The sequence below is a fragment of the Saimiri boliviensis genome, chromosome 2 (genome assembly GCF_048565385.1).
Source record: "Saimiri boliviensis isolate mSaiBol1 chromosome 2, mSaiBol1.pri, whole genome shotgun sequence".
Classification (NCBI taxonomy): domain Eukaryota; kingdom Metazoa; phylum Chordata; class Mammalia; order Primates; family Cebidae; genus Saimiri; species Saimiri boliviensis.
Window position 1 is genome coordinate 29,723,430 of NC_133450.1, and position 14,268 is coordinate 29,737,697.

At 42.6% G+C, this 14,268-nt stretch overlaps 1 protein-coding gene across 5 annotated transcripts in view; it reads left to right on the forward strand.

Moving 5' to 3' along the window:
* Window positions 1-14,268, forward strand: part of ENTPD5 (ectonucleoside triphosphate diphosphohydrolase 5 (inactive)) — a 59,881-nt gene that overhangs the window by 18,079 nt on the left and 27,534 nt on the right. Inside the window, exon 1 of one of the 5 annotated variants that reach the window (XM_074393001.1) lies at window positions 8,384-8,513. The exons of 3 other annotated variants lie outside the window; for them this stretch is intronic. The gene's annotated coding sequence lies outside the window, so the exon portion shown is untranslated. One more of the 5 variants, XM_074392999.1, reaches the window with a different exon arrangement.

Here is a 14,268-nt window from a genome sequence, read left to right on the forward strand (position 1 = left end):
AATCCTCCTCCATCCCTTTATTTTGAGCCTGTGTGTATCCTGGTATGTGAGATGGGTTTCCTGTATGCAGCACACTGATGGGTTTTGACTTTTTATCCAATTTGCCAGTCTGTGTCTTTTGATTGGGGCATTTAGCCCATTTACATTTAAGGTTAATATTGTTATGTGTGAATTTGATCCTGCCATTTTGATGCTAGCTGGTTGTTTTGCCTGTTATTTGATGCAGTTTCTTCGTTGTGTCAATGCTCTTTACCATTTTGTATGTTTTTGGAGTGGCTGGTACTGGTTGTTTGTTTTGTGTTTAGTGCTTCTTTCAGGAGCTCTTGTAAAGCAGACCTGGTGGTGATGAAATCTCTGAGTAATTGCTTGTTTGTAAAGGATTTTATTTCTCAATTTTATTTGCTTATGAAACTTAGTTTGGCTAAATATGAAATTATAGGTTGAAAGTTCTTTTCTTGAGGATGTTGAATATTGGTCCCCACTCTTTTCTGGGATGTAGGGTTTCTGCTGAGATCAGCTGTGAGTCTGATGGGCTTCCGACCATTGTGGGTAACCTGACCTTTGTATCTTGCTGCCCTTAGCATTTTCTCCATTTCAACCCTGGTGAATCTGACGATTATGTGCTGGGGTTGCTCTTGTTTAGGAATTATCTTTGTGGTGGTCGGTGTATTTCCTGGACTTGAATATTGGCCTGCCTTGCTAGGTTGAGGAAGTTCTGGATAATATCCTGAAGAATGTTTTCCAGCTTGGATTCATTCTCTCCGTCACATTCAGGTACACCTATCAAGCGTAGATTAGGTCTTTTCACATAATCCCATATTTCTTGGAGGCTTTGTTCGTTTCTTTTTACTCTTTTTTCTCTAATCTTGCCTTCTGGTTTTATTTCATTGAGTTGATCTTTGACCTCTGATATCCTTTCTTCTGCTTGATCAATTTGGCTATTGAAACTTGTATATGCTTCGCAAAGTTCTTGTGTTTTTCAGCTCCATCAATTCATTTATATTCCTCTCTAAGCTGTTTATTGTTAGCATTTCATCAAACCTTTTTTCAAGGATCTTAGTTTCTTTGCATTGGGTTAGAACATGTTCTTTTAGCGCAGGGAAGTTTCTTATTACCCACCGTCTGAAGCCTGTTTCTGTTAGTTCATCAGACTCATTCTCCATCCAGCCTTGTTCCCTTGCTGATGAGGAGTTGTGATCCCTTGGAAGAGGAGAGGCAGTCTGGTTTTGGGTGTTTTCATCCTTTTTGTGCTGGTTTCTTCCCATCTTTGTGGATTTATCTCCCTGTGGTCTTTGTAGTTGGTGACTTTCAGATGGGTTCTCTGAGTGAACGTCCCTCCACGCACTCACTGGGTGCTGCAATCCAGAGCTGCTCCTACTCGGCCATCTGTATCACTCCCCTCTTTGTTCTTCAATTTCCTGAGAGGGGGAGGCTCACCAGATCATGCAAGGACATGTGAGTAAACACTAGGAGGCACAAAGGAGCGAGTGGAAACCATAATCTTTACCAGCATATCTTCTCTGTGACCAGACTCGGCGCTCGCCAGGTCCTCTGCTAGTTCAGGCTCCACAGCCAGGAGCTCTGGCAGCTGACCACAGCCTTTAACTGCCTACCTAGAGAGCTCAACATGCAGTTTCTAAAATAAGTATGTAAGATGTGTTTATAGAAATGTCTAGTATACTGGAAAAAAATCCTACAAAATATTACACAAATACCAGTTACAGCTTACAGTAGCCAACCTCCAAAATGCTCCCCAATGATGCTTACCTAATATTCATGCCTTTGTGTAGTCCCCTCATACATGTCGTCTGGGTTGGTCTGTGTGAGCATTAGAATATAGGGATATGATAGTGTATGACTTCTAAGACTGACTCATAAAAGACATTACTGCTTCTGCCCTGCTCTTCTTGGATTGACTGCTCTGGAGGAAGCCAGCCACTGTGTTATAAAGACATTCAAGGCCGGGCGCGGTGGCTCAAGCCTGTAATCCCAGCACTTTGGGAGGCCGAGGCAGGTGGATCACGAGGTCAAGAGATCGAGACCATCCTGGCCAACGTGGTGAAACCCCATCTCTACTAAAAATACAAAAAATTAGCTGGGCATGGTGGCATGTGCCTGTAATCCCAGCTACTCAGGAGGCTGAGGCAGGAGAATTGCCTGAATCCAGGAGGCGGAGGTTGCGGTGAGTCTAGATGGCGCCATTGCACTCCAGCCTGGGTAACAAGAGCGAAACTCCATCTCAAAAAAAAAAAAAATAATAAATAAATAAAGACATTCAAGCAGTCCTAGGGAGGATCTACATGGGCAGCTACTGAGGCTTCCTGCCCACATCTGGCATCAACTTGCCAACCATTGAGTGAGCTGTCTTGGAGGTGGGTCTTCTAGGCCTAGTCAAGCCTTCAGATGACTGCAGCCCCAGCCTACATCTTTTTTTTTTGAGACGGAGTTTAGCTCTTGTTACCCAGGCTGGAGTGCAATGGCGCGATCTTGGCTCACCGCAACCTCCTCCTCCTGGGTTCAAGCAATTCTCCTGCCTCAGCCTCCTGAGTAGCTGGGATTACAGGCACGCACCACCATGCCCAGCTAATTTTTTGTATTTTTAGTAGAGACGGGGTTTCACCATGTTGTCCAGGATGGTCTCGATCTCTCGACTTTGTGATCCACCCGCCTCGGCCTCCCAAAGTGCTGGGATTACAGGCTTGAGCCACCACGCCCAGACCCCAGCCTACATCTTGACTACAATCTCATGAGAGCCTCAGAGTCAAAACTATCCAATTAAACCACTCTCAAATTCCCAAACCACAGAAATGGTGAGATAGGCCAGGAACGGTGGCTTACACCTGTAATCCCAGCACTTTGGGAGGCTGAGGCTGGTGGATCACCTGAGGTCAGGAGTTCCAGACCAGCCTGGCCAACATAGCAAAACCCCATCTCTACTAGAAATACAAATATTTCCTGGGTATGGTGGTGGATGCTTGTAACTCCAGCTCCTCGGGAGGCTGAGGCAGGAGAATGACTTCAGCAGGCGGGGTGAGGTTAAAAACAGGAAGATCTGTTAGGACAATATTAGTAAATCACATGAAAGGTGATAGTAGCTTGGGCAAAGGTGGAAGCAATGGAAGTGGTCAGAAATGATCGGATTCCGAAAATGTATTAAACAGCAGGAAACTAAGATCTTCAAAAGCTCTCGATGAGCTGGGCACAGTAGCTCAATCCTGTTATCCCAGCTACTCAGGAGGCTGAGGCTGGAGGATTGTATAAGGCTCGGAGTTCGAGACAAGCCTGGGTAACAGTGAGAGTCTGTCTCTACATAAATAAATAAGCTCTTGATTGAATATAGTAAGATCAGACTACTGTAAGACTTTCACATCCTGATGGAAGTCTCACTTTCCAGCCTCATCTCAGATCATTCTCTGCTCTATACTGTCCTCCCACTCCCATATCCGTCTTTTCCAAGAGCCATACTAGATAATTCTTGGGTGGCCTAGTAGTTAAGACTGTGGCTTTGGAATTAAACCATCTGGGTTTGATTTCTGGCTCTTTTCACTTAAAAGACCTTAAGATACTTAGTTTCTCTAAGCTCAGTTTTCTTACTTATAAATTGGGAATCTTAGGCCGGGCGCGGTGGCTCAAGCCTGTAATCCCAGCACTTTGGGAGGCCGAGGCGGGTGGATCACGAGGTCGAGAGATCGAGACCATCCTGGTCAACATGGTGAAACCCCGTCTCTACTAAAAATACAAAAAATTAGCTGGGCGTGGTGGCGCGTGCCTGTAATCCCAGCTACTCAGGAGGCTGAGGCAGGAGAATTGCCTGAGCCCAGGAGGCGGAGGTTGCGGTGAGCCGAGATCACGCCATTGCACTCCAGCCTGGGTAACAAGAGCGAAACTCCATCTCAAAAAAAATAAAAATAAAAATAAATAAATAAATAAATAAATAAATAAATAAATTGGGAATCTTAATAATAGCACTAACTCAGAGTGGTAATGTGAAATTAAATGAGTTAATGTATGTGGAGTACTTAACATTGTCCTTGGCATCTGCTAAGATCTCCATAAATATTGGTTACTATTTTTTTTAAATCTTGGATTATGTTTCTTTGACCACAGTCTTTATCCTCTGCATTAAGTGCTAACCCACTTCTATGCCCTCCTCCTTTTTGTTTCTCAAATTCATATAAAAAAATTCTTGAAGACATTGGCTTTTAATTATTATTTGAGACAGGGTCTCACTCTGTCGCCTAGGCTGGAGTGCAGTGGTGCAGTGCAATCGTAGTTCACCTCAGCCTCCACTTCCCAGGGTCAGATGATCCTTATACCTTAGTTTTCCAAATAGCCGAGACTACAGGTGAATACTACCATGCCAGGCTAATATATATATATATATTTTTAAATAAATATATATATATATAATATATAATATATATAATATATATATAATGTATAATATATATAATATATATATAATGTATAATATATATAATATATATATATAATGTATAATATATATAATATATATATATAATGTATAATATATATAATATATATATAATGTATAATATATATAATATATATATATAATGTATAATATATATAATATATATATAATATATAATATATATAATATATAATATATAATATATATATTATATATATATATATATTTTTTTTTTTTTTGCGATGGAGTCTCACTGTTGCCAGGCTGGAGTGCAGTGGTGCAGTCTTGGCTCACTGCAACCTCTGCCTCATGGGTTCAAGCAATTATCTTGCCTCAGCCTCCTGAGTAGCTGGGACTACAGGTGTGTGCAACCACGCCCAGGAATTTTTGTATTTTTAGTAGAGGGGGGTTTTCACCAAGTTGGCCAGGATGGTCTTGATCTGTTGACCTCATGATCTACCCACCTCAGCCTCCCAACGTGCTGGGATTACAGGCCTGAGCCACTGCCTCCGGCCATTTCATATGTATTTTTTATATATTTATGAATATATATATTCATAATCATAAAATATATATTCATATATAAATTATATATTCATAAATAATTCATAATATATATTCATATATATATATTTTGAGACGGGGTTCACTCTGTCACCCAGGCTGGAGTGCAGTGGTGCAATCTCGGCTCATGGGGATCTCTGCCTCCCTGGGGACTCAAGCAATTCTCCCACCTCAGCCTCCCAAATAGCTGGGACTACAGGTGCATTCCACCATTCCTGACTAATTTTTGTATTTTTGGTGGAAACGGGGTTTCATCATATTGCCTAGTCTGGTCTCAAACTGCTAAGCTCAAGTGATCTACCTGTCTTGACCTCCCAAAATGCTGGGATTATAGGTGTCAGCCACCGTGCCTGGCCTATCTTTTTTTTTTTTTTTCTTTTTTGAGGCAGAGTCTCACTCTGTCACCCTGGCTGGAGTGTAATGGCACGATCTCGGCTCACTGCAACCTCTGCCTCCCAGGTTAAAGCAATTATTGTGCCTCAGTCTCCTGAGTAGCTGGATTACAGGTGCATGCCACCACACCTGGCTAATTTTTGTATTTTTAGTAGATACGGTATTTCACCACGTTGGCCAGGGTGGTCTCAAACTTCTAACTTCAGATGATCCACCCACCTCTGCCTCCCAAAGTGCTGGGATTACTGGCAGGAGCTACTGCACCTGGCCCCTTTACCATTTTTATGCTTAGTTTAAAAAGTTATGGTTAATTGTATATATGTCTGCCACCTCTGCCAGATTCAGCATCTTAAATAAAAAGGTCCGTTTTCCTCACCTTTAATTTTCTGGCACCTAGCACTTAGTAGGCATCAGTAAACATTTGTAGAAATAAGCAGTTGAGTGGTCCTGACAAGGCTCCTGACTGCAGTTCTTACAGGTAATTACCAGATTCCTATTTGGATACTCTGTTGCTCAGTATCTTCAGTGCTTCCTATCACCTGCAGAGTGAAGTCCAAACTCGTTCGTTAGCTAAGCATTTGGTATCCTCTACTATGTGACCTCAGTCTGCCTTTTCAATTTTATTTCCTACTATTTTCCAGGGGCCCCCATCCCTTTTCCACATCTGTGTCTTGATTCATGGTTTTATTCCTGAAAAGCGTTCCTTTCCTGTTGTAGTTCATTTCCCTCCTCAGTCCCCTCCTGTGATGCCATCTTTTTCACTGAGCCTTATCTGTCATCCCAGCTTTGAAGTTTCAGAGCATAGTTAACTGTGCTGCTTGACACACTTTCACTTTGTGGAGGTAATTTATGGACATGTATTTTTTTTTCCAACTTAGTATAGTTTCTAAGTGTTTCTAAGATGATTTATCTTTGCATGCTGTACTTGTAAGCAGCAGTAAGCAATTGCTAATTTCTGGAATGGCCAAATGAATGAATTAATATGTGAATAAATAGGTTTCACATGCCCTATCCTTGTGCTGGTTTGGAGGGGAATTGGGAGTTGGACATGTGATATATAGGCCGTGGTGGGACACTGGGAAAGTGGGTGCTCCTTGCCCTATTCTACCTGCCTATTCCATCAGCCTAATTGTACCAAGTCCATTTGGGACTAAATTACTGGTGTCCAGCATGTTCCAGGCCTAATATTAATACTTAGCTGTGGGAATACAAAAGGTATTATTATACACCCCACCTTAGACATCCTTCAGATAGCAAGGTGTGTCAGGGCTGTGGCCCTTTGTATTGAGGGGGGGTAGGTCTTAAGTTATGTCTTCAAATGAGGCATTGCTCACTCTGCTGCAACCTGTCCTGAACTTACTTTGTTAGACCTACCTGGGTTTGGCTTGGCTTGGGTCAGCTTGCTTATGCACTGGGTGGTTTGACTATATTGGTTCCATAGTTCAGCTTACTGTTTAAAAATTTCATTCTAGTTACATTTTAAACTTGCTTATGTTTAATTTTTAACTTGTTAAGGCTAGCTTAGCTGTGGAGCTCAGATGAATTGTCAGTGGGAGCTTTTACATTTCACTCTTTTTTTTTTTTTTTTTTTTTTTTTTGGAGATGGAGTTTCGCTCTTGCTACCCAGGCTGGAGTGCAATGGCGCGATCTCGGCCTACCGCAACCTCCACCTCCTGGGTTCAAGCAGTTCTCCTGCCTCAGCCTCCCGAGTAGCTGGGATTACAGGCACACACCACCATGATCAGCTAATTTTTGTACTTTTAGTAGAAACAGGGTTTCATCATGTTGACCAGGATGATCTCGATCTCTTGACCTCGTGATCCACCTGCCTTGGCCTCCCAAAGTCCTGGGATTATAGGCATGAGCCACTGCGCCCAGCCTACATTTCACTCTTTTTAGACTTTATGGTGGACCTTTCTAATCACCTATTGCATTCCATTATTTTCCACTGTTATGAAATACTGTGTCATTTTATCCAAGTCAATCAATAATGATGTTTGCTTAGGGAGGGAATAGAAAGACATAACTAAAAATCACATGTTACCATGGGAAAGGAAAAGAAGTCCACTCCTTTTGAAATCTGATTGTCTGCTTCCAGAGCCATCTTTCCTCACACTGGCCCTCTTTACTGTGGTACACCTCCAAGTATTTCAGCTATCCCAGGCTCTTAATACTTGAAGTTCTCAGAATTCTCCCTATGTCATTTTCCCAGGATAATTCCTGCCTCTCGTCCCTCAAGAAGCCTTCCAGTCCCTTCCCACCTCTACCTTTTCCCTTCTAACCTGAGTTTCTTGTCCCTTGTATCTGCTCCTATAGCACTTTGTATGCATTTCTGTCAGAGAACGTATCACAGTAGGTTTACTTGCCTGGGTTGTTTGTTGCTGCTGATGCTGTTATTGTTGTCGTTGTTTTTGAGACAGGGTCTTGCTCTGTAATCCAGCATGGAATGTAGTAATGCAGTCATGGTTCACGCGGCCTTGACCTCCTAGGCTCAAACAGTTCTCCCACCTCAGCCTTCTGAGTAGCTGGGACTACAGTTGGCATGCCACCATGCCCGGCTGATTTTTTAAATTTTTGTGGAGAAAAGATTTCACTGTGTTGCCCAGGCTGGTCTTGAAAGCCCGGCCTCAAGTGATCCTCCTGCTTCAGCCTCCCAAAGTGCTGAGATTACAGACATGAGCCACCATGGCTAGCATGTTTTCTCCAGTAAGATGACATTTCTTCTGCATCTGAGCCTATATCTGATTCCTCTGTGTATGTCAAGAACCTAGCACAAGTGGCTGGTATATATTACATACTCAGTAAGTGCTTATTAATTAGACAGTTCAATGCCCAGGTCCCAGGTTTCTAAAGTCTGGGACTTTAAGAAAAAGAGACCAAGTTACATTCCAACCAGGTTTCTAACTTCTGTGTCAGGGATGGAAGGTATTGAGAAGCGCTATTAACTTTTCTATTTGGCTAACAAAAACACAGAAATGAGAAGGAAATCATTTCTGTGTTTTTGTTAGCCAAATAGAAAAGTTTGGCTTCTTAGCAACTTCCGCCCTATAAGCGATAGTCCTACTAGTTGGCAGTTAACTATCATAAAAGTAGATGGACCACTTCTGTACCCAGAGAAAAGGTGAGTAAGGGAGGAGGGAAGGATAGAGAAGGGAGTGAGTTAGCAAAATGCCACACTGTTAGTTGCAAACTGGCACAAAGGTGAATGTGATTCATGAGGCTCGCTTGATTAAGAAGAGCTGAAACAGGAGCAAAGAGCAAAAGGCAGCCGGCAGCAAAAGCAAGGACTCTGCGAACAAGCAGACACAAGCAGGTGAGCACACAAATGGGGCCTAGGTCCTCTGGGATTGTGATCTCAGGCTTCTAGTGACTTGGAAGAAGAGAAGCCAGAGTGTAATGTTATGGGAAGGCTGAGTGGGGAGGATTCATGTTTACTCCATGTATAAAGAGATACAAGAGACCAGAGGAGAAGACGGACATAGTGACAAACACTGGCTGGCACCAGAATGTCAACAAAAAGAATTGGAAATGGGGCTTTTTGGGGAATGAATAAGAGATAGTCAGCAAGAGATAATGAGAAGGCCAATTCTGAAAGGAGTGGATTTAAATGTACTGATGTGTACATACCTCCCTAGTCTACAGAAAGTACACCTATCTGCACTGTTTTGAGTAACATACAAAACTTGACACATTTGGATTAATGTCACCTTTATATAACTGACAAATGTCTGGAAAACCTTCACTGGAAGCTTGGAATTGTGATTTTTTTCAGCAGCTGGGTAATCTTTTGGAAAGCAGTCAGCTATTTTTATTTTTATATATTTTTTTGAGATAGTCTCACTCTGTCACCCAGGCTGGAGTGCATTGGTGTAATTACACGCCTGAGCCACTGTGCCTGACCAGCCATTACATTTTTATTAAATGGGTGAGATCTAGTGCCTGAAATTACTGGGTTATTGTTTATCCCTTTGGAGTATTAATTCAACATCTACGATGTGCTCACACCACTATTCCGGCACCAGGAGCGCATAAAAACAAACATAAAAATTCCTGCCTATGGGGCAGGCAAGGTGGCTTATGCCTATAATCCCAGCCCTTTGGGAGGCTGAGGCGGTGGATCACTTGAGGCCAGGTGTTTGAGACCAGCCTGGCCAACATGGCAAAACCTCATCTCTATTAAAAATACAAAATTAGCCAGGCATGATGGCACATGCTTGTAATCCAGCTACTTGGGAGGCTGAGGCACAAGAATCACTTGAACCTGGGAGGCAGAGTGTGTTGCAGTGAGGTCAGATTACACCTCACTGCCTGGGCAATAGTGCGAGACTCTATCAAAAAAAAATTTTTTTTTTTGCCTACCTATTTATAGTTCACATAGTGGGTGGAGGTGGCAGGAAACAGGAAACATGAAAATAAAAGTAAATTATATAATGTGTTAGATGGTAAAAAAATCCTGTGGAGAAAAACAGAAAAGGAAGGTAGAAAAACATGTATGTGGTCAGATGGGTTATAATTTTAAATAAGGTGGACAAGAAAGGTCTCACTGAGAAGGTGACATATTGAGCAAAGATTTTAACATAATGAGCAAGCTATGCAGACTGGGGTTGTGGAAAATAGGATGCCATTCTATAAATGTAATCTATTTAAAAATAACTAATGTGCTGGACGCTGTGGCTCACACCTGTAATCCCAGCACTTTGGGAGGCTGAGGCAGGTGGACTACCTTAGGTTAGGAGTTCAAGACTAGCCTGGCCAATGTGGTGAAAACCCATCTCTACTAAAAATACAAAATTAGCTGGATGTGGTGGTATGTGCCTGTAATCGTAGCTACTAGGGAGGCTGAGACAGGAATTGCTTGAACTTGGGAGGTGGAGGTTGGAGTGAGTCAAGATTGCACCACTGCACTCCAACTTGTGCAACAGAATGAGACTTCATCTCAAAAAAAAATAAATTTAAAATAACTAATGCCTAATGCCATTTTAAAATAATCTTAAAAGTACAGTTGGAAGTGGTGTTAGAATGTAGTTACTGAGAGCAGAAAGGGGCATTCTCTTTGTTCATCCATTGCTTTCTCTGAAATCTATTGTTTGCTTTTACACTGAACACCTGGTATGACTCTGCAGATTTTTGTTTTTTCCGTGAAAACAGATACCTAGGATGCTTTTTTTCCTCTCTTGAAATCTCTGGAAGAAAAATATTTACTTAATAGAAATAGAAGCGGGAGAGGTTTTTCAAAAACTACAATGGCATATTAATACAAAATATGGGTGACCTCTGAAGAAACTGCCGTCACAGAGAGGAGAAGGAAGGCTGCTGCATAGAATGCCTCTAATTCACCTTCCGAGGGAGAAGAGGGACCAAGAGTTGGACAAAGCAAGGAGCTGTTAACACTCAGAATCTGAGGAGTTGTTTCCATTCTGAATCACTTAGTTTGATCTGCATGTCTAGCTCATTTGCTGTAAAAGAATCAGCCAAAGGGAGTGATATAAGATGTGAATCTGGCCAGGCAGCTATCCTGTATCAGTGATTTCATGGCTTGAAGTTTCCAAATGTAATGAAGTTTATTTTGAGGTAGTCTCACTCTCTCATGCTGGAGTACAGTGGCACAATCTGGGCTCACTGCAACCTCCTCCTCCAAGGTTCAAGCGATTCTCATGCCTCAGCCTCCCAAATAGCTGGGATTACAGGCCTGTACCACCATGCCTGGCTAAGTTTTGTATTTTTAGTAGAGACGGGGTTTTGCCATGTTACCCAGGCTGGTCTTGTACTCCTGACCTCAAGTGATCCACCCACCTTGGCCTCTCTAAGTACTGAGATTATAGGCATGAGCCACCACACCCAGCTGCAATTAACTTTAATTTTTTTGTTGTTATTGTTTGTTTTTTTTTTGAAGCAGAGTCTTGCTCCACCGCTCAGGCTGGAGTACAGTGGGACAGTGTCCACCCACTGCAGCTTTTGCCTCCCAGGTTCCAACAATTCTCTTGCCTCAGCCTCCCGAATAGCTGGGGCTACAGACGTGTGGCACTATACCCAATTAATTTTTTTTGTATTTTAATAGAGATGGAGTTCTGCCATGTTGGCCAGGCTGGTCTCAAACTCCTGACCTCAAGTGATCTACTCACCTTGGCCGCCCAAAGTGCTGGGATTATAGGAGTGAGCCACCATGCCCCGCCTAATTTGCTTTATTTTATGTAATATGTCACCAGTGGGGAGGGAGACATTTTGATAAACTCTAGATAATCAACAAAGTTGAGATGATTGAGAATCCTTAATCTGTACCCCAAATATATGAAGTATTTTGCTAGAGCTGAAGGGCCTGGGAAACTTTGGAATCAGATCTTGTCACTTAACCAGTAAACTGACTTGCATAAGAGATCCAGAGATGGAAGCTGGATCCAGAAGACCCAAAACTGTTCAAAGTATATGAAGTGCAAGTCAGGAAGCCTTACCTTAGAGGATAGAAAAGCCATTATTCATTAATACCAGAAGAAAATGGCAGGGAAAAAATATTTTTATATACATACATATATATGAAAATATCTTCTAAATAAAAATAAAATATATAGAATATATCTTATATGTAAATATATATTGCAGAAAAATTAGCCAGCAGACAGTTGGCAATTTCTGGAGATGTTTTTGGTAATCACAACTGGTTGTGGGTGGAGAGGTGGGATGTGCTGCTGACCTCTAGTGGGTAGAAGCTGGGAATATTGCTAAATATCCTACCTTACACAGGACACGACCCACATCAAAAACCTATCCAGCTCTAAATGTCTTTTATTTTTTTGGTTGTTGTTGGTTTTTTGGGGTTTTTTTTGAAACAGAGTGTGGCTCTGTCACCCAGGCTGGAGCACAGTCGTGCAATCTTGACTCACTGCAGCCTCCGCCTCCCGGGTTCAAGAGATTCTCCTGCTTCAACCTCCCGAGTAGCTGGGATTACAGGTGTGCACCACCACACCTGACTAATTTTTGCATTTTTAGTAGAAATGGGATTTTACCATGTTGGCCAGGCTGGTCTGAAACTCCTAACCTAACGTGATCCACTGGCATTGGCCTCCTAAAGTACTGAGATTACAGGTGTGAGCTACTGCCCCTAAATGGAAATAGTGATAAGATTAAGAAACTCTGACCTTGAGGAACTCCAATTTCTCTTTTACCGTTGAAATCATAGGACACAGTCTGAACTTTACAGGAGGCCAGGTACAAACCACCAAAACAAAAAGCACTTCATTTTTGTGTTTCCTTCTCATTTAACATCCATCCAGAAAAAAAGACGGGGGAAAAAAAAGTTGCTAATAAAGCAACTGTGTAGGATGGATTCTGTGATTCCATTGAATACTACCAAGTGGTTTTTCTTCCTTTTTTTTTTTTTTTTTTTTTTTTCCAGATGGAGTCTCTCTCTGTCACCCAGACTAGAGTACAGTGGTGCAATCTAGACTCACTACAACCTCCGCCTCCTGGATTCAAGCAATTCTCCTATCTCAGCCTCCTGAGTAGCTGGGAATATAGGCACATGCCACCATGCCCAGCTTTTTTGTATTTTTAGTAGAGATGGGGTTTCATCATATTGGTCACGCTGGTCTCGAACTCCTGACCTCAAGTGATCCACCCACCTCGGCCTCCCAAAGTGCTGGGATTACAGGCATGAGCCAACGTGCCCAGCCACAAGTGTTTTTTATCGTAGGTTTCAAGAACATTCAAACTCACTGTAATGATTTTGTTGAGGAATGATTAAAAAAAAAAAAAGCCTTCTATACATTTAAAAAATTATTTCCCAGTGATAACAAATCCGGCCAGGTGAAGTGGCTCGCACTTATAGTCCCAGGACTTTGGGAGCCTGAGGCAAGTGGATCTCTTGAGACCAGGAGTTCGAGACCAGCCTGGGTGACATGGCAGAACCCCATCTCAACACCCCCCTAAAAAAAAGCCAGATACGGAGGTACACATGTGTAATCCCCAGCTACTCGGGAGGCTGAGGTGGAAGGATCATTTGAACCTGGGAGATAAAGATTGCAGTGAACTGTGATTGTGCCACTGCACTCCAGCCAGGGTGACAGAGTAAGTCCCTGTCTCAAAAAAAAAAAAAATTGGTGGGGAGTGAAGAAAGAGGGAGGGAGAAACAGATATTTATATTCTAAAGGGAAAACCATCAAAATGGAAAGGAGAAATTAGACTCAACAATAGGAGCAGAGTGACAGAGAGCCTTTGAGTATGTGAGATCCACCCTACAATTACTATTTTTTATTTTTAGAAACAAGGTCTTGCTTTGTCACCCAGGCAAGAGTGCAGTGGCCAGATCATAGCTCACTGTAACTTTGAGCTCCTGGACTCAGGCGATCTTCCTACCTCAGCCTTCCAAATACCTGGGACTACAGGCATGTGCTACCATACCTGACTTCCTTGTTTGTTGAGATGAAGTCTTGCTGTGTCACCCAGGCTGGAGTGCAGTAGCATGATCTCTGCTCACTGAAACCTCTGCCTCACAGGTTCAAGCAGTTCTCCTGCCTCAGCCTCCTGAGTAGCTGGGGTTACAAGCGTGTACCACCATGCCTGGCTAATTTTTGTATTTTTAGTAAAGACAGGCTTTCACCATGTTGGTCAGGCTGGTCTCGAACACCTGACCTCACGTGATCCACCTGCCTTGGCCTCTGGAAATGCTGGGATTACAGGCGCTCACGCCACCATGCCAGGCCTATTTATTTTTTTTTAGAGACAGGGCTTTTGCTCTGTTACCCAGGCTAATCATGAACTCTCAGGCTCAAGCAATTCTTCTACCTGGGCCTCCCAAAGTGCTGGAATTATAGGCAGGAGCCACTGTTCCTGGCCCCCACCTTGTAATTAAAAGCAAAGCATTGGTTAGTATGTTAAGTGAA